Source organism: Galeopterus variegatus, unplaced genomic scaffold, assembly GCF_000696425.1.
Source record: "Galeopterus variegatus unplaced genomic scaffold, G_variegatus-3.0.2 Scaffold1950, whole genome shotgun sequence".
NCBI lineage: Eukaryota > Metazoa > Chordata > Mammalia > Dermoptera > Cynocephalidae > Galeopterus > Galeopterus variegatus.
The window spans coordinates 304,725-324,945 of NW_007728061.1; the positions used below are offsets into that span (position 1 = coordinate 304,725).

The window sequence follows — 20,221 nt, forward strand, 5'->3', positions numbered from 1 at the left end:
TAAGGTATAATTGACAAATAAAAACTGCAAGTTTAAGCTGTCAACATCGTGATTTGATATATGTATACAGTGTGAAATGATCACTGCCATCAACGGGCACATCCACCGCCTCACATGGTTACCTGTGCGTGTGTGTGTGTGCGTGTGCGTGTGTGTGTGTGTGTGTTGAGAACACTTCAGATCACTTTTGAATTAGTCCGTTTTAGTTGCTTATAACAGAATACCTGATACTGGGTAATGTGTAAAAAAATGAAATTTATTTCTTACAGTTTGGGAGGCTGAGAAGTCCAAGGGCCAAAGGGCACATCTGGTCAGGGCCTTCTTCTTGGTGGGGACTTTCTACAGAGTCCCGTGGCAATGCAGGGAATCACACAATGAGGCTGAGCAACAGCGTGTTGGGCACTCTCCTGCACGCTGGTGCATGGGCTTGGGCCTCCAAGGCCTCGGGCAGCCCCGCCACTGTGGCTGTCCTGGGCTCAGCCCATGCTGTAGCTCTCCCAGGCTGGTGTTACACACTGGAAACTCTACAGTTTTGGGGTCTTGGTGGCAGTCCTGCTCCCACAGCTCTACTAGGCACGGCCCCAGTGGGGTTTCTCTGCTGCATCTCTGACCTCACATTTACACTTGGCATTGCTGTAATGGAGGCTCTCTGAGGTGACTCTGCTCTTGCAACAAATCTCTTCCTGGGCCCCAGAACTTTTACATACATCCTTTGAAATTTGGGTGGGGGCTTCTATGCCTCCACAGCTCCTGCATTCTGTGAGCCTGCAGACTTAACACCACATGGATGCCACCAAAGCTTCTGGCTTGTATCTTCCAAAGTGGTGGGTCCAGGGCTGGCCCATGGCTCACTCAGGAGAATGTGGTGCTGATAACACCAAGGCCATGGGTTCGGATCCCTATGTAGGGATGGTTGGTTAGTTCACTTGGGAGAGCGTGGTGCTGACAACACCAAGTCAAGGGTTAAGATCCCTTTACTGGTCATCTTTAAAAAAAAAAAAGTGGTGGGTCCCACTCTTTCAGCAAATTTCAAGTATACAATGCAATATTATTAACTGTAGTTCCCAAACTGTACCTTAGATCCCCAGAACTTATTCATTTTATAAAGCTTTGACCAACATCTTCCCTATTCCCCCACCCCCAATCCCTGGCAACCACCATCTTACTCTCTTCTTCTAAGATTCTTTTTTAGATTCCACGTATAAGTGAGATCACATGGTATTTGTTTTTCTGTCCGGTTTACTTCACTTAGCATAATGTCCTCCAGGTTTATCCATGTTGTCACAAATGTCAGGATTTCCTTCTTTTTTATGCCTGAATAATACTCCGTTGTATAGATATACCATGTTCTGTTTATTCATTCATCAGTTGACAAATTCTTAGGTTGTTCCAATTGTTGCTTCCAATTGTTTCCAACAAATTCTTGGTTTTGTGAATAATGCTGCAATGAACGTGGGAGTGCAGATATCACTTCAACATACTGATTTTCTTTCCTTTGGATTTATATCCAGTAGTGGAATTGCTAGATCATATGGTAGTATTATTTTTAATTTTTTGAAGAACCTCCGTATTTTTTTCCATATGTCTGTACCAATTTACATTCCCACCAACAGCATATAAGGGCTCCCTTTTCTCCATACCCTGGCCAACACTTGTTATCTCTTGTCTTTTTAATAATAGCCATCCTAACTGGTATAAAGTGATATCTCTTTGTAGTTTTGATTTGCATTTCCCTGATGATTAGTGATGTTGAGCACGTTTCATACACCTGTTGGCCATTAGCATGTTTTCTTTGGAAATATGTGTCTTCAGGTCCTTTGCCATTTTTTAATTGGGTAATTTGTTGTTTTGCTATTGAGCTGTATGAGTTTCTTATACTCATACATTTGGGATATTAACCCTTATCAGATAAAAGGTACTTCAAAAAGTTAATGGAAAGATTCATATTATGTTTTAATTCTAATTTTTCATGAACTTTTTGAAGAACCCTTGTATATGGTTTGCAAATTTTTCTCTCCTTCTATAGGTTGCCTTTTCCATCTGAGCAGATTGTCAAGGAGAAGCGGTCTCACAAGAAGGGGTGTGGAGCTTCAGGCCCCCAACAATTAACCCTTATCAGATAAAAGGTACTTCAAAAAGTTAATGGAAAGATTCATATTATGTTTTAATTCTAATTTTTCATGAACTTTTTGAAGAACCCTTGTATATGGTTTGCAAATTTTTCTCTCCTTCTATAGGTTGCCTTTTCATTGTATTTATTGTTTCCTTTGTTGTGCAGAGGCTTTTTAGTTTGATGTAGACCCAGAAAAAAATTTAAACATTTTTTTTCAAATTTTTCAAATCTGATTCATGCACTGGAAAGATGACACCCACCCCCAGCCTCCAATGATCATTGATCCCAGGCCTTGGCAGGAATCAAAGACTACACTAGGATTTAAAGTTGGATAGCAATGATTTCATCCTGACTTTCCTACCTTGAAAAGAAGACAATGATTGGACATTTTGTTAGGCACCAATATATAGAATTCAAAGATGCAGTGCCTGCCTTGAAATCAAATGCTAGCTAGAACTTGGTCAAAGAAAGATCACATGAAAACACTTTTTAATCCAACTAGCATTTATTGAGCACCTCCTGTGTGCCAGGCACTATTCTATACAGCACAGAATCATAGTCAAAAGTATGGATTCTGGAAGCAGTCTTCCTGAGTTCAAATCCCAGCTCTGCCATTTACTAGCTATGTGACCTTGGACAATGTATTTTACCTCAAAACTGTGCCTCAGTTTTGTCATCTGTAAAGGGATAATAGTAGTAGTACCTATCTCAGAGGACTATTATGAGGACAAAAGTTAGTTCCTATTTGTAAAGCATTTAAGGCAGTGCCTTATGTTTTTGTGAAATAAATAAAAATAGGCACTGGGAAACAAAGCAAAGTTCCTGTTCTCATAGTTTTAAATTCTAAGGCTAGCTAGTTAGCTCACTTGGTTAAAGCTTAGAGTGTGGTGCTGATAACACCAAGGTCAAAGGTTTGGATCCCCTTATCAGTCAGCCACCAAAAAGAAAAAAAAAAGAGAGGGGGTGGGAGAAGATAAACTTAAATTCTAGTAGGAGACAAACAATAAACTCATAAACATACTATATAATGGAAGAATTTGATAGACACTGTGAGAAAAAATAAATCAGTCTTAAGGGTGAGAGTTAGTTTGGATAAGATGGCCAAGGAAGGCATCTCAGAAAAGTGACATTTGAGTGCCTTTATGAAGGGAGGGAGTGCCCCATGTAGCTATCTAGGCAGATATTGTTCCAGACAGAATAGTAGGTGCAAAGGCCCTGGGGTACAGTGTGCTTAGAACATTTGAGGAACTTCAAAAAAGCCAGTGTATCTGGAGTGAAGTAAACTTATACAAGTATCTACTGAATCCAAAATCAAGAACTTAGGGCTCTGCAAGGGGCCCTAGACACAAGCTATTTGAAATATAGCCAGGTGTTAATCACTGTTACCTCTAGCTGGTGGGATTTTGGGTGATTTTTTAATTTCTTTTTAACTTTCCAAATATTCTTCTACAGGCCCAATCCCCTCAGAATTAGGGGATAAAACAAACTTTAAATATTGTGAAGTTACACTGGCCAGCCTCAAAAAAAAAAAATTATGAGGTAAAACTCTATTTTTTTTTTAATAGGTGAAGAAACTGAAGGAAGAGACTTTATACCTCAAGATGTTGCAGAAGCTTAAATCCTGGCTGGCTTATGCCTGCTCCAGGGAGTCTTGGCACCAGCAGGAAGAGACTGATAAGTGACACACCTCCTGAAGGTGCTAACTGAGCACCAGGACTCTCTTATCACAAACAAGCATGCAGCTTGTTTGACAGTTAGGAGAACAGGTCATCAAAAGGGAGAAGCCAAAAAAAGCAAGAAGCAACCTAAGGAATCTCTTTGCCCAAAGGGGCTTTTGGAACTTGATCTTGTATAAGAGGTCCAGAAAAATGGAGCTCCTGGAAGTCATTCTACCTAAATGTAGTTGTGGCTGAGCCTTCTAAAAGTTTGTATTAAAACTTACCTATATCATCAGGACCCTAGCATGGAAAAGGAATAAGTCATTTTATTTAACACACTTTCTTACATTGAGAGAATGATTCTGAAGAAAAGCACTGGATTAAAAGTGAGTTTTAGGAATGCATTCATCTGCTCCACAGGTATCTGTGGAGTGCCTCTTGTGACGCAGGCGCAGTGCTGTGCTGTCAACAAAGTGGCTCAAAGAACTCAGAGCCCAGTGGGAAAGACAGCCAAGAAATTATGCCAATAGATGCCACGAAGGAAAAGGAAAGGCAGTGTGCAAAGGAAGTGTCGGAGGGAGAGATAACTAGCCTGGGAAACTTAGGGACATGTCCCAGGAAGTGCTATTTAAGCTGAAATCAAAAGGATGAGGATTAGAGGAGTGGAAAAGAGTATAGAAGGTGGGAAGAGGGAAAAATATTCCTGGAAACAGAATGGCGACTGTGAAGGCCTTGAATGTCAGAGAAATTTGGGAAGAGAGGGAAGACTTCAGCATTAGGAAACAGTGAGAGAGACATGAAAGCTGACACCCAGGCAGGACAGAGGGTCTGGTGCCTTTTAACAGCATTAAGGATGTTGAAATCACCTTCAGAGCAATGAAAACCATTAAAGATCTTATGTGGAGGGCTGACAATCATATTTGTACTCTAAAGACATCACTCTGAATCGCTACACGAAGAATCAAAGTGTCACAAACCCAACCATAGTCTACTTTCCATGGATTACCATATTAAGTTAAAGAAACTAGGTAAATTGTAGATGCAAAGGCAGGGGTAAAAGTAATTACCCAGCTTCTCCATTTGAAAGATATAAGTCCTAATAAAGAAAAAAATAAAAATAAGAAATAAAAGGTGCAAGCCCTAATTTTGATTAACCATATTTACATTATTTTATTTTTCTGTTTTATTGGTGGTTGACTGGTATGAGGATCTGAACCCTTGATCTTGATGTTACAACACTGTGCTCTAACCAACCATATTACTTTTTTATATTGAGAGTATACTAATAATTATACGGCAAAATAAAAACTCGTCCTTAAGAATGTTAACAAACACATTTTTATTATTTTGGTTGACTGGAAATGCCAAACAAGTACTGCATTTTATTCTGACTTAGACAAGTGATCAGTAGGAAAAAAATGAAAATAAGATATAAAAGATTACAATGTTGATTCTGTTTGACAGATAATTTTATTTGCCTAAAAATTGTGAAAAAATGACCCATTAATTTGCTTTTAAAATTTTGTTAACTTCCCATAAGACCACCAGAGAAATCTACTCAATAAAAATTGAGTTTATTAAGGGCTGGCCCATGGCTCACTTGGGAGAGCATGGTGCTGACAACACCAAGTCAAAGATCCATGGATTAGGGAAGGATTATGGATTTGGGGGTCTAGGATTAAGGGTTTGGGGGACCCTTCTTGAAAAAGTTCCTTCAAGGCAGGGACCTGGTTGGAACCGGGCCAAGTTTATGACAGCAAAATAAGGATTTTGTAGTAAGTTTTGATAAGCAATCTGCTGTCAGATAGGCAAGCTCTTTGTTCAGGTGAGCAAGCTGTTATCTTAGAAGAAAAGTTGTTCCTGCAGATGATCTGCTCAGATACACTGATTGGTAACCATATTGTGAGATAAACAGTCTTATCTTATGTGCCAGAATTTCCTGGCACAAAGAATTAAGGTCAGTAGTCTCAATTTCCACCTTCCTTTCAAAAATTCTCTTTTTTAAATTCACAAAAGCAAGGAATTAATGAAATGTCATTTGGAAAAATAATTGCAGCAAGAAAGCCAAAGGATTAATATTGTTAATACTTTAAGAAAAATATTGCTATTAAATATAAGTATGCTGTTTTGTGTTGTTCATATGCTATGTCTTTAAACATGAAGGCTCAAATAGGTTAAAAGTAAAAGCATAAAAAAAAATTTATAGTGTGCAAACACCAGTCATAGGAAAGCTGGAGTGACTATGTATATCAGATAAGTAGGCTTCAGGACAAGGACTTTTAGCAGAGATAGAGATATATTTCATGATAATAAAAGGATCAATCCATCAGAAGATGTAACAATCCTAGATATATATGCAGCTAATAATAGAGTTGTTTTTGTTGGCTGGCCAGTAAGGGGATCCAAACCCTTGATCTTGGTGTTATTAACACCATGCTCTAACCAACTGAGCTAACCAGCCCAAATAATAGAGTTTTAAAACAGACTGTTACATGAAAAAAAGGGACCAAACTCAGAGGAGAATTTGACTATTTCTCTATTATTGTTGATTACTTTTTCACTCCTCTCCTATTAACTAATAGAACAAAAGACAGAAAACCAAAAAGGAAATAAAAGACTCAAAGAAAGAACCAAAAAGTCAGGAGTCCTTTTTCATCCTCCATCCCTACATCTCATCAATCACAAAGTCTTGGCAATACAATCGCCTATACATTTCTTAATCTCTTAAATCATTCAAATTCTTTGAATTTCTTAAATCATGGAAATGGGGGGTTCCCTCGACCCCATTTCTATGAGTTGCAGAGACTGCTCTCCTTCCTGCATTAGCTAGCAGCAACCCAATTTCCCCTCGGTAATCAGGATCAGCCACCCAGCCAGTATACTGACCCCTTTCCCCCTGCTTGTTCAGTGGCATGAGGAACCCAGAATGCAGTGGGGGGGGGGGGGGGGGGCGGGAACCAGCTCCCCGGGTAGGGGGCGCGGGGGGGGGGGGGGGGGGGGGCGGGAACCAGCTCCCCGGGTAGGGGGCGCGGGGGGGGGGGGGGGGGGGGGCGGGAACCAGCTCCCCGGGTAGGGGGCGCGGGGGGGGGGGGGGGGGGGGGCGGGAACCAGCTCCCCGGGTAGGGGGCGCGGGGGGGGGGGGGGGGGGGGGGGGGGGGCGGCAATCAGCTTCCAAATTAACACAACTCTGTGAGGGATCACTAGTGGAAGCATTCTTTCACTGGGCACTAGAACTTCTAAACCCAGTGAGCCCAATGATTATGGAATGGGAAGAAATTTTCCTTAAGTGGATTCCTATCTTTAAAAGTCTATACAATGGAATATTATTCAGCATGAAAAGGAATGACGTGTTGATACATGCAGTAACATGGATGAACCTTGAAAACATTATGCAAAGCGAAAGGAGCCAGCTACAGAAGGCCACATATTATATCTTTTCACTCATACTCAAGCCCAGAATATGTATATCCGTAGAGATGGAAAGTAGATTAGTGATTGCCAGGGGCTGGGGCTGTGGAAGGGTGAATACAGTGAACTGCTCATGGACATGGGGTTTCTTTTGGAGGTAGTGAAAATGTTCTGGAATTAGATAGTGGTGATAGACATACAACTTTGTGAATATACTAAAAAATTCACTAAATCGTATACTTTATAGATATGAATTATATATCAATTAAAAAAAATAATGGTTCTTGGGCTTATATATTTGGCTTGATAGTAACTAAGCTTTTAGAAGCCCATTCTACCATTTTGTCAGGTATTTTGTCTGGATTGTTGGGGCTTGTGTTAATGCTAGTAAATTCTGTGAGTGTAATTCCATTCCGTATGTCCTTCACTGTAAACAAGTTCTTGGTCTGAGATGATTTGTATGGAATATCACGGCAATAAATAAGGCCTCTGTTTAGTGTTGGCAGAAGTATTTTAGGCAGGAAAGGCAAATTCATATCTGAAATATGTTTCTATTGTAATGGAACCAAACTTGGGTCAGCTCACTCAACACACAGCTAAAGCCAAAACACTGAGGCCAGGCGAGGGAAATTAAGCTTTAATTACAAAGCCAAGTAATGGAGGTCGGGCAGGTAATGCTGAGGAAAAGACCTGAGCTCTCAGAAAGCTTGCACGCAAGGATTTTTAAAGGAGAAAGTTGTGGGTTTAAGTTGGGATGTGTGAGTAGCCTGAGAATGTTTCTGACTGGCTGAAATCTCCAAAGACAAAGAAACAGAATCTCTGGGAACAAAGAAGCAGCTCTTGGTCTCTGTTCATCGTTTCTCCAGCTCCAGTCTGGGGTCCTAGCAGTCCACCTCTGGTCAGCACATTCCAAGGGCTGAGAAAATTTTGGTCTCTTTCCTGTAAAAACATCTCAAGGGTACATGTTAAGATAATGTATTTGAGCCTGGGAACTTAGTGATTCTGATTTATGGCTTTCCTTATTGCTTAGGTAACATCCTATTTTGCTCAGCTGCCTTCTTTGTACTCCTTTTCTCAATTGCTAGTTGTAAATCTTAACTCCTCCAGTTCCTAGATCCTAAATGACTATTAACTTTTGGGGGATCAAGGCCACACAGCTCACTTTTATCAAAACATTTGAGGGGGCTTCATCTGAATAGGGTACCCACTCAGTTTCACTATTCCCAAGAGGACAAATTGCTGCTCCTTCCATAATGGGAAGGGTCCAATGTATCAATTTGCCAGGAAGTGGCTCATTAGTTCCCGGGAGAATGGTGTGATCTATCAGGGGCTCAGCACAGCCTTGATGCTTGGTACATGGGTACCCAGCCAAGGCAAAAACCACATAAGCCCCAGTGAGGGGAAGTCCATGCAGTCTCCTTCTCTGTTGCCAGGCTGCTGTGTAAATGGGCCTATTAAGCACCAGGGTGGGTGGGGAAAGAGGCTGGCTGACACTCATAGGACTGGACATCTTGTCCATTTGATTATTGAGAGCCTAGTCTGCAGCAGATGCCAGAGGGCTTTCTCTACATATGTTCTGGTAGTTATACAATGCTGGTTTTTGCCTGTCTGCAGTATGCCAGTTCATAGCTGCTACAAAGGTGAATGAACCAATACTCTATGCCTCTTCTCATTTGATCACACCCAAGAATTTGCTCTTATAAAGTCTGTGGGGTATTGATGTATAGGCAACTCAAAAGCTATTTAGAAAAATTATTCTCATCTGCTCCTGGCAGCAGGCTAAAACAAGGTTGGCTTTATCACTGTCTTTTAAGATCATCTCTAAGTGGGACCATATAATACTGCTGGCTGGAGTCAGCATGCTGTGCAAATCAGTTCATAAACCAGGACCGTACCTTCTCTTCTTCTGTTAACTCTCCATGAAATCACATGTGTGGGTTGAGGGAAAGCCAGTGAAACAGAAGGAACAGGTATCAAGGAACACTGAGCTAGCTACTTGCTTGTATGTTTTAATTATGCCTTCCAGACCTGCTTGGGCTAGTCCTGTATATACTATTGTCATTTAACAATGAAATGCTGCTACACCAGTTCAATTTTATAGTTTTGTGACTCAGATAACATTCCATTCATAATGGACAGTTCAGGTTGCACCAAGTCTGTCCTAAGAACAGGGCCCAGTAGCAATCTAGAAGCTGCTTTTCAAATGAAGAATACTTAGACAGCAGAAGAGGGCATGGTTATGGGGATTTTGCTAGGATTCTCCTAAAAGAGGTTTGCAAGAGGCTTTGTAGAGCTTAAAAATTCCCTGTACCATTCAGCCTGCTCGGCCATTAGGCCTGAGGGCCAGGGCAGCTTGCACCACCGCCTGGGCCTGCTGTGGAGCCTTCTCTTGCTTGAAGCCTCACATATAATTGAAGTCATGTGAGTTACTTGATAAATTGCTTAGAACAGCATTCCCTATATGGTGTATGTTGCCTCCAAACTTCACAGAGGCCTATTAAACATTGTGCCTTTTTCTTTGTGCTGGTGCCGCAATATGCACCTGGCTGTAATCAAACCCTAGAGACCTCACTGATGTGGTTGGTCCTTGAATCTTTACAAGGTTTATTTCCCATCCTTTGGCATTTTTTAAAGTCTTAGGGGATACTTATTATTTTCTGCTTGTCAGGTCCAATGAGCATAATATAATCAAAGAAGTGGACCGATGTTCTGTGGGATATCAAGATGACAAATTTCACTCTCTATTGTAACAGAAAGAATGCTTTAAGGCAGATGTCTAAGTTCAAAGTAACTACATCCAGGTATACTAATTGTTATAGGTCCATGTCTTACAGGTTGAAAGAATTATGATCAGGAGGGTAGATGACAGCCAGGTGCTGAGTCAGCCCACAGGGAAATCCAGATAAGGCCTCAGATAGGCTTTACCAGTGTCTTAATGATAAAATAACTCTCCAATCTGGGCACAAACCTGTAAGGATCCCAATGACTGAGAGATACCTTTGTGGAAATATTCCACCCATCCTATAAGGTACATATAGCCAAATAGCCACAGGTGGTTATTTAAGTTTAAATTAATTAAAATTAAATGAAATTAAAAATTCAGTTCCTCAATAGTCACATGTGGCTAGAAGCTACAGTGTTAGATAATGCACATATAGAACTACTGAACAGTGATGCTATAAAAACTCAGAGTGGGAACAGCCCAGTGATTTTCCCCTAAATGGCCAAATGGACAAGGTTTGTAAAGGCCTGCCAAACCAGATAGGACATTCCCTATCCATGTTCCACTAGTTGCTTAATGTTGGCTTTTGCCTGTCTGCCCTGTGCCAGTTTGTAGCTGCTTTATAGGTGAATGAACCAGTACAGCACTTTCTGCCTCTTCTTCACATTTAATTACATGCAAGAATTTGCTCATAAAAGGGCTATGGAGTATTGCAATATCCATAACTTAAAAGCTATTTAAAAGAGTTATTCTCATTTGTTCCTGGTGGATATACTCCGGTTGACTGCAATAAGAATTTATTTTTTATGGTCACATACCATGATATCACAAGTGCCTCTTAATGTGTATTTTCCTAATAATCCCAATCACTTTTAAACATTTTCTGACATATATGTAGTTATTCAATAACTGCTTCACATAGTGATTAATGATGAATTCTCCTATCTTTGGTAGGGTTTAATGTCCTCATTAATGGGCTACTTATTCATTAACCTGTCACTTCTTCCATTGTTCATAGAGGAGGTGAGCACAATACTGTCTAGCCCGAGTCAGTCAGAGAGCTGGTTTTGAATCCTGGCTCTATCACTCACTTGGACAAGTTATTTAACCTTTTAAAGCCCAAACGTTCATTTCTCGTCATTCGTTTATTCATAAAAGAAATATTAATTTAAACAAAAGCCAAGAATCGGGTATACAATGATGAAGAAAACAAATGGTTTTCTTTTTTACACCAGGAATAATGATTCCTGCGTGTGAAGATTCTGTTTATCTAATGAGATACTATATGCCAAGGATCAAGCAATAAATTGGCATAGCACTTGGCAAATGCTCAAAAAATGAGTGCTGCTTATATCCTCCAGATACTTGAGCGTTTTATGTGCTAGCCTGTGCTGTCCAATTTAGTAGCCACTAACCACATGTAGCTACTGAGTATTTGAAATGCTAATCCAAACTAGCATGTAAAATGTAAAATACACTCCAGAATTCAAAGCCTCAGTATCAAAAAAAGAAAAAGGAATGTAAAATATCTCATTGATAAATTTTAATATTAATTACATGTTGACGGTATATTTTAAGTATTATTGGGGCTCAGAAGCTGTTACTCCAAAATATGGTGCTTTGACATGCTAGAATAAAGAAGCAGCCGCAAGGTTTCTCTGACCTATCCCTCCACGCCCCTCCTGGCTCTGAATCCACCACCACTCTCTAAAGCACAAGTTGAACAGTTTCAGCTGGTTCTCTTATCTTCTAAAAGTCCAGACCCGCCAAAGAAGACAATTACCTCTGGTCCTTTCCCTGAGTTTTCTTTACCTAACTCATATCACAGGAGGGAAGACTGGAGTCTGTCATCACACCTGGACTAACTTTTGTCACAGATCATTATCTTCTATTTCGTCCCATTCAGAATTTTTTTTTTTTTTTAAAGATGACCGGTAAGGGGATTTTAACCCTTGACTTGGTATTGTCAGCACCACGCTCTCCCAAGTGAGCTAACCAGCCATCCCTATATAGGGATCCAAACCCGTGGCCTTGGTGTTATCAGCTCTGCACTCTCCCAAATGAGTCACGGGCTGGCCCCTCCATTCAGTATTTTGAAGAGAATCATTTACCAGTCATTGTCTGCTCTGTTGACCAAATAGACTTTGTCTCAAGCCATTGTGTATTCTCCAGGCCCATTGAGCCCCCCTAAAAATAATTCAGTCATACACTCCCCATCTCCCCTTTCCCTATGAAAATTGGTTCAGGCTTCTGAACCCCACTGGGAAACTGGGAAATTACTCTCTTGTGATTCCCCTGTGCATTATCCCCTTCCAGCACCTTAAAATAATAAAATCTGTTATGCCTTTTCTTCATGTTAATCTAAATTTATCAGTAATGAAACTTCGGGGGTGAGGAGGAAGTTTTCCCTTGGCTCCTACAATATAAATTAATTTCATCTTTTTTTATTTTTATTTTTTGTGGTTGGCTGGTATAATTTTACCTATTTCTTTTTACTCTTTTTTAATATGAGAGCTAGAAAATGTATAATTATGTACATGGCTCACATTTCATTTCTACTGGACAGAACTGGGCTAGAAAATTGGTACTGTGAATACAAGTATATGGGGTGCCAGCTTTCAGGACCTGCTAACTTGTCTAGAAATTGAGATTCATTGTAATATAATGATATAATGTGATAAGCACTCCTACAGAAGTGTAAAAAATCAAGCTCCTGCCATACAAAGAAAGAAACGATGGGGCAGAGGGGCATGGAGACAGGGCAGAAAGACAGGTCTTCCCCTAATGAGAAAACTGATTTTAAGGGAAGGGGTTTTTTACCCCCTCCCCTGGAAAGGCATTTGATAACGTTCTTGGTAGCCCTGTGGGATTATTTGATGGTGGAAGAGTTTCCAAAGCTACTTGATGCTGTTGGAATTTATATATAATGCCCATATCTGAAGTGCACACAGAGCGGGTATAGTAGGAATTGCAGCAATCACACAGGACTGGATCACTGGAAGGGCTCATGCGACTCCACAGGATATACTTAGATAAGGTTTTAATAAAGGTTTAATAAAAGTAAAGGATACATGGGCCAGCCCCCATCCCCCCACCGCCCACCCCCCCCAAAAGTAAATAATACAGTACAGCAGGAGAAAACAAGCCCAGGCAGGCAGAGAACGACCTGAGGCTCCTGAGCACAGGGCCCTTTCTCAGTCACACTGGACATAGGTGCAAGTTTCTGTAGTCGCAAGGAGGCCAAGTCACAAGTTTACTGAGTGGGTCTTTTATACTCCATATCCTTAGCCACATCTAGGCTCGGTACTGGTTAAACCAATCACATCTTTGTATATATTTCAACATATGATGTAGACAAGTTAGCACAGGATGACTCCCGGAACTTTTCAACAACACGTTATAAGTGGCTAGCTGGTACATTTCACATTTCATCCTTATCTTGGCCAAGGGGCCAGACTTCCAGGCTTCTCTAGGATAAGCACTGGGCTACTTCAGTCCAATAGAAAGGTCACGCTTCCATTCAGGCCTTCTGTTTCCATACAAAGATGGAAGAATATAGGGTGAAGTTAGGATAGGACTGTGTAGGTAGCCTCTAGGATGGTCCCAAGTTATCCCTACCTTTCCCAGTTATTTATGTCCTTGGATGACCCCCTCACCTTGAGTGTGAGCTGGAGCTTTGTGACTCACTTCTCACAAATAGAACATAGCAAAAATGAGAGATGTTACTTCTGAAATTAAGTTACAAAAAGAGGGTGACTTTTGTCTTGCCTGCTTTTTCTCACACAGGTGTTTTACTCCTTTGAGGCAAGTCTGCTACTGTGTTGTGGTCTGCCTTATGAAGAGGCCAGCATGACAAGGAATTGAAAGAGGCCCCTGGCCAATGGCAGCAAGGAACTGAGGTCCTCAGTCTAACAGCCTGTGAGACCTGAATCCTGCCAACAATCACGAGGGAGACTGCATGAAGATCCTGCCCCAATCAAGCCTTCAGATGAGACCATACTCCTGCGGCCAACACCTTGATTGCATCCTTGTGAGATCTTAAAGAGGAGGCACCCAGTTAAGCCACATCCACATTTCTGACCCATAGGAACTCTGACATAATAAATGTTTCTTTTTTTAAGCCTTACATGATGACAAACAACTAATGCAGGGACCTAACAATGAGCTTCATTCTGCAAAAAGAGAAGCACATGACAGTGTTACTGGGGACGAAGGTCCCATTTGGCTTGGTTCTTTTTTGGACCAATGAAGAATCAGAAACCCAAACCAATAGTGATAGCAAAGCTTTAATGAGTACAGGAAATATAGGAAGGAAGAAACACTGCAAGAGAGAAGTGGGCCATTCCCCTGAGCAGTAAATGGCCCTTACATGCAAGTTCATATGTTTTATTCCACTAATTTTGCATATGCATTTGTAAGCTTGATTGACACCTTTGATTGACATTTGGGGTTATATAATCTCTTTTCTAATGCACATGTTTTTACCCATAATTCAGTCTGTTATAATAATATGTATTTATGGATTGCATATGTATTTAAAGATAATAAGCATTAGCATGTTGTGAGGTTACTTAAGATCTCAAAATACCCCTTCTGTGCATATCTCTCCACCTGGAAAGCTCCTGGTGAGCCCCTGTGGTCAGATTGTGGGTTCGTTTTCCATTATGTTGCCTGCAAAGGGGTGGGTTTGGACAGAGTTATGGGCAAAGTCAGTTTTCCATTCCCCAGCCTGCTCATGACTGACTGCCTAATAATAGTATTTTCCAAATATATGAAGCTGAAATGTGGCATTGTCACGAATGAAGAAAAAGGAGGCAGTAAGGGGAGTTAAGGCCATGCTAACAGAAGAAGAGAAGTTAGGACGGAAAGAAAACCACAAGGTCACTGGAAATTGTAAGTGCTAAACCAACTATAGGTCGAAGCTGAAAGATAGTCTGAATACTGTGCCAGATTACTTTAGCAGATATATTCTGGCCAATTAGTCCAGCACTTTTAATCATGGAAAAATGGCAAGTGTTGATATTTATCATGTAATTGAAATATTTCTTTGTAAGAAATAGATTGTAATTGCTGATTTTAGTGTTTTGGACCAAATTAAAAGTTGTTTGAGGATTACATTAATTCTTAGGTGTGCTTTTATTCTCAACTTGGGGATACAGAGACTAGAAATTAGAAAACAGGACAGAGACAACTGAGAGGAATTAGAAAAGGAAATGCTAAATTTTCTTCCCTGCCCCTTCCAACTCTTTCAATTCCTCTCAACAGTCTAGATTGTTTTTTAAAAAATCTCTTATCTCAGACAAACCCACTCACACAAAAGTTAGGAAAAATTTTAAAGATAATGAATTAAACTTCAGACATTTCATTAAAATTTACCCTGAAATATCAGCTATGAAAATAATGCTCTGGGCCAGCCCGTGGCTCACTTGGGAGAATGTGGTGCTGATAACACCAAGGCCAAGGGTTCAGATCCCTATATAGGGCTGGCTGGTTAGCTCATTTGGGTGAGCGTGGTGCTGACAACACCAAGTCAAGGCTTAACATCCCCTTACCGGTCATCTTTAAAAAAAAAAAGAAAAGAATGCTCTATCTGAGAAGATGGTGGCCCGAGTATAGGACCATGACTCCATTCCTCTATTGAATCCATACTGGGTTGACTCAACCAGTAAGAGGAGTGGGTTAACTTGTCCAAGACTGTGCCTTTCTTGCTGGCCTCCAGGAAAAGGAGTTGGCACCCTGCAAAGCTCCATGGAAACCAGCCATGGCCGCATGTTGAAGGTGGTCAATCCTGGTCAGCCACAAGACTGGGACTCCCGAATCATACAGGCAAGGCAGGCGGTGATGGTCCTCTCCATACTATGAACACTGAGCTGGCAATTTAGGACTGGAGCCAGAATTCTGTCACTTCATACTGTAAATATACCCCAACTCCTGAATGCATCAAGAAAGAGGCTGTTTCTCACTATTCATGCAGCTTAAAAACCCTATAGCCTAGAAAAACTGGCACTCACACATTGCTGGTGGGAAGTGCACTGGGTTGCAAATTGGTTCAAATGCTGACACAGACTTGTATTTTCCAGGATATCCCAAAGCACAAATCAGAGCTCCATAGCCTCCCATGAAGTGGACAAAAATAGATATCCTTTGAGGGCCCACTGGAAAATTGGCATGTGAGTTGGGGAAGCTCCTCCGTTACATAAGAGTACATTCTGTAGTTAAGTTTTCCAAGGTTCTTCAGTGGCATCCACACAAAACCCAGCACCAATGACAAAGTCCCATCTCTCATCTTCTCCTTTAATATTCCAGCCGCGAGGGCGGGTATCTGGAGCAATGACAATGAGGCCGTGCTCTGAGGCAGCTTGATGATAACCAGATTCTGACACGGAATTTTGTTCTCTGCAAGTTAGACCAGACAGCCAATATACTGCAGGGCACTTTCCAGTTTCTGCCTGTGGTGGTAAGTAGAGGGCAAATTTCATTCTGCAGTTCAGTTCCACACTGTCATGTTCAAAAACTTTCTGAAATCCCCCAAAGCACTTGTTGCTGGAATTTCAATGCCATTCTTCTCTTGTCCATTGCAACTTTTTTTTATCTGCACCAAAGGGCAGATAACCCTGCAGCAGTGGCTGCAGCGCCAAAAAAGATTTTTTAAAGATGACCATTTTATCTATAACGAGTATTGTAGTAAAGGAAGAATCTGTCAGGCTTTTTGTTGCCCTGACAGAAAATAAAATAATTGTTTTTAATTGCATTTTTTTCTTTGACTAAAAGTAAAAATATATCTTCAGGCAAATAAATGTCTCAAAAAAACAAAAACAAAAACAAACCCCCCCCAAACTTTCTTTTGTACCTTAGATTTACCTTCAGGAAATGACCTATAGTAGTAGAATGCTGTCAGTATGAGTATATTCTTCCTTCACAAACTGAAAGAGCCTCCATATTTTAAGATGTTGATTTTAGGAATATTAAAATTTAGGATTTATGTGTAAATTTCTTTTCATAGTTTATTTTATTACACATCTTGTCTTTCTGATCATACTAGTTATAGGAAAAAGCACAAGTTTGAGACAATCCGTGAGGTCTTTTGGCTCCTATTCTCAATCACATTGACTCTGCCAAGTAATCCTCTTTCCTAGTTGAATCAAGACTCCTTACCTGACAATTCCACTTGGGTGTCACATGAACATCTCAAACACAATGTGTCCAGAATAGAACTCTTAATTTTCTTGCCTACATTCCTCCTTCAGTCATCATGTCAATCAAGCCTAGGTCCATCCACTCAGTGAAAGAATCCAGAAACAAGATTCCTCCTTCTCTTCTCCTGTATCTGATTTATCAAGTTTTATTGGCTCTCTCCACAGCATACATTGAAACTATCCAGTGTATTTTACAATCAGAGCACATCTGAATTTGGACCAGATCGCATTTCAAGTGCTCAACAGTCCACATGTGGCTAATGGCTACCATATTGGACAGTTAAGCTCTACTTGGTAACTTTTTAGTCAACCTATGTTTATAGGATATTTCCTGATTACGGGGCTGTCAAAAACATATCATCTTGTGTCATTCTTAATCTTCCCTAGTAACATTTTCCTATAGGCAAATTCACTCCCTTATTAGGGCACTTTCCCAATCTTGAAGTAAAAAAAAAATCTGTTCAGTCCCATGTTTCCTTCACTCTTTCTGAGGCCTTCTGGGTACTGATGGCCTCATGGCGATTTTGATGTGATAGTCTTCGTGTGAGTATATAGTTTAGGTACACTCCTGAGTCACACTCTGTAATCTCTGTCCTATTGTCTAAACGTAACATATAGGAGCTTTGAATACTCCAATTTCTACCATTAAATATCTAGAGTCAGAAGAAAATCAACCTTGAATGTCTTTCTTTAGAAATGTAGATGGTAATAAAGCAAGATTATATGTGCTTAGAAGCACTAAATTTACCCTTGAAGAGAAGCTCAAATGAAAATTACTTGGTCAGACCAGTAGTTACTCTTGAGTTCTTTCATCTAGACATACACAGGCAAGAGAAGGCACTAACCTGGCTTGTAGTAATATAAAGTATTAAGTCAGTAAGAAAATTTCTAATTCATCGTTTTTCATATCCCTAATACGAACTCCCACAGCATTTTGTGCTTCTAATATCAACTGACATTTGTACACGTGCTTTTTCTCATCTTCTACACTTGAGGCTCCTGAGGAAGAACTTGTTTTACTCATCTTGGAGGCCTCTGTACTATCACTGTGCTTTCCACAAAGCTTCATACGTTATACGTATATAATAAATATTTGCAAATTTAATCCCGGAAAAAAAAAAGCATGTAAAATATGGTAATCGATGACACTACTCACATTGATTTTTCATTCTCTTTTCCTCGAATTATTCTTAGAGGAAATTTATTATTTCTTTCTTTCTGTACTGTTCTTTGCTTTATGCAATTTAAGAAAAGTATTTGGCTCTCCGTGCGCTCTTCTGTGACTGTGCACAGCTGCAACGCCATTCATTTCTCCATCAGCCAGAAAAAACACTGGCATTTAGGGATAACTACCGTGGCTTCCAGTGTTTTGATGAAACCTCAGATGTGTGGCCTTCTGGCTGGGAGTCTACAAATGGTTGGATCATTTGTTGTATGCCTGGGGGCTACGGCTCTAAGTTTGCTGTGGCTGAACCAAGAAAGGAGGTATATGCAGATTTGTACAGATTATGATTCCATGAAAGATTCTGAAGACATGAGGAAGGCTGGTTTTTTTCAGAGTGCAAAGTGATTTCGGAATGTAAAGAATTTCTTTGGATTCGGTTTCATAGAAGATTATCACTGGCCTTTGTTCCTGAAATATGAAACATGAATAGGTAGGCTAAGGAATAGTCTCTCTTGACAAATAACAAATTTTTAAAAATATATATTTGAAGGTTAATAAGTTTCCAGCAATGATGGAAGACTGAACGCATCCACCTAGTTGTGCTTGTTCCTGAAACACCACTGTAACCACTGTAAAAGTTTGTTTTGGTACAATCTTTAAAACAGGAATACCAAGGGATAATTATCAATATATATTTCATGAGAACTTGAAGCAAATTCTGAAGATATTTTAAAATAATAAGCCCATTACACGGTTACATAAATAACATTTTTATGAAAAGTACTTACCAAAACAAAATTCAGAAGGGCACTATTTTAACATTTTTGATAATCACTTTGTTTGACTTACAATTGAATTCTCTCATCTGCTTGTGTGTTGTCTGTTGTGGTGGTGTGTTTTGGTTGATGTGAGGAAAATCTAGTTTCACATACACAAATAGCTTTTTAAGTGGACAAGTGTGTTCCAATAGCTTTTTCAAATAACCATACATATTTTAGGATACTGCACCAAAAGCTGACAAGCAGTTGTTTCCTAAAGGTTGCTTGCAAGATGGAGGCTGAAACCACAAGTAATTTTCTGCATTGTTCTATTAAAATCCACCAGTCTACTTAACCCTTCCCCCCCGCCCCCAAATCAATAAAGGTCTTTTATTCCATCATTAGAATTCACAAGCATGTCTTGGGAATCAACCTGTGGCTTGTTTCTGTAGCTGGACAACTCTTGGATGTCATTCGTCAGCCTGCCGAACTGTTCCTTTTTCAGAGACAGATACTGTCCAAAAGTTTTCTGAAATCCTTGTTTTTAACTGCTGTGGCTTGCTGGATCAAAGCAGCTGAATTAGAAATAAGTTCAGTGCTTTCTTCAGGGATTAACTCATCTTTCTGGGCTTAATAGCAAGCAACACCTGGCTTCATTCGAACCCCGAGGATGTATTTTTCACCCATGAAGTTTCGGATTTCAACAAGAGACCCATTCTCCTGAATAACAACGCTGACGGGGAAGTGAGCACACACAGACCTCATCTCGTAAGGGAAGCCCAGCGTAATGCCCTCGATCACATCCTGTACATGATTACTGATAGCATGACAGTAGCCAGTGCCTTTCTATTTCCCCTTGTTTGTCAACCCGGAGCCTCTTCTTTTTCTTTCCAAGGAGACTGAGCTCTACATTGATGAGAATGAAGTCCTTCCACAGGGTTCCTCTGGGGACCTTCACTATAATAAGTGTGTGTCCCTTCAGAGTGATATTGACATTTTCTGGAACGTGGACAGTCTGACTGCTAAGAATGGTCTTCATTCTCGCAGTAGATAAGGCAAAGAGAGCTACTTAGCACTTTAAATATAGCTTTTAAACGAAAATTAATTACATAATATTTATAGCATTAAGGTTTTATTAAAATAACAACACTTTTCTAGTAGTCATAAAGTAAAACCCAGGAACACTTTTTTTTTTTTTTAA

At 40.2% G+C, this 20,221-nt stretch overlaps 1 non-coding gene and 2 pseudogenes across 1 annotated transcript; all 3 read right to left on the reverse strand.

Annotated features, from left to right (window-relative positions):
- Positions 1-6,157: 6,157 nt before the first annotated feature.
- Positions 6,158-6,232, reverse strand: TRNAI-AAU. The gene has a single exon. It is a non-coding gene; the product is annotated as a tRNA-Ile (tRNA).
- A 9,660-nt stretch (positions 6,233-15,892) lies between these two features.
- Positions 15,893-16,477, reverse strand: LOC103596162 (annotated as a pseudogene).
- Positions 16,478-19,490: 3,013 nt separating this feature from the next.
- LOC103596158 lies at positions 19,491-20,059 on the reverse strand (annotated as a pseudogene).
- Positions 20,060-20,221: the final 162 nt, after the last annotated feature.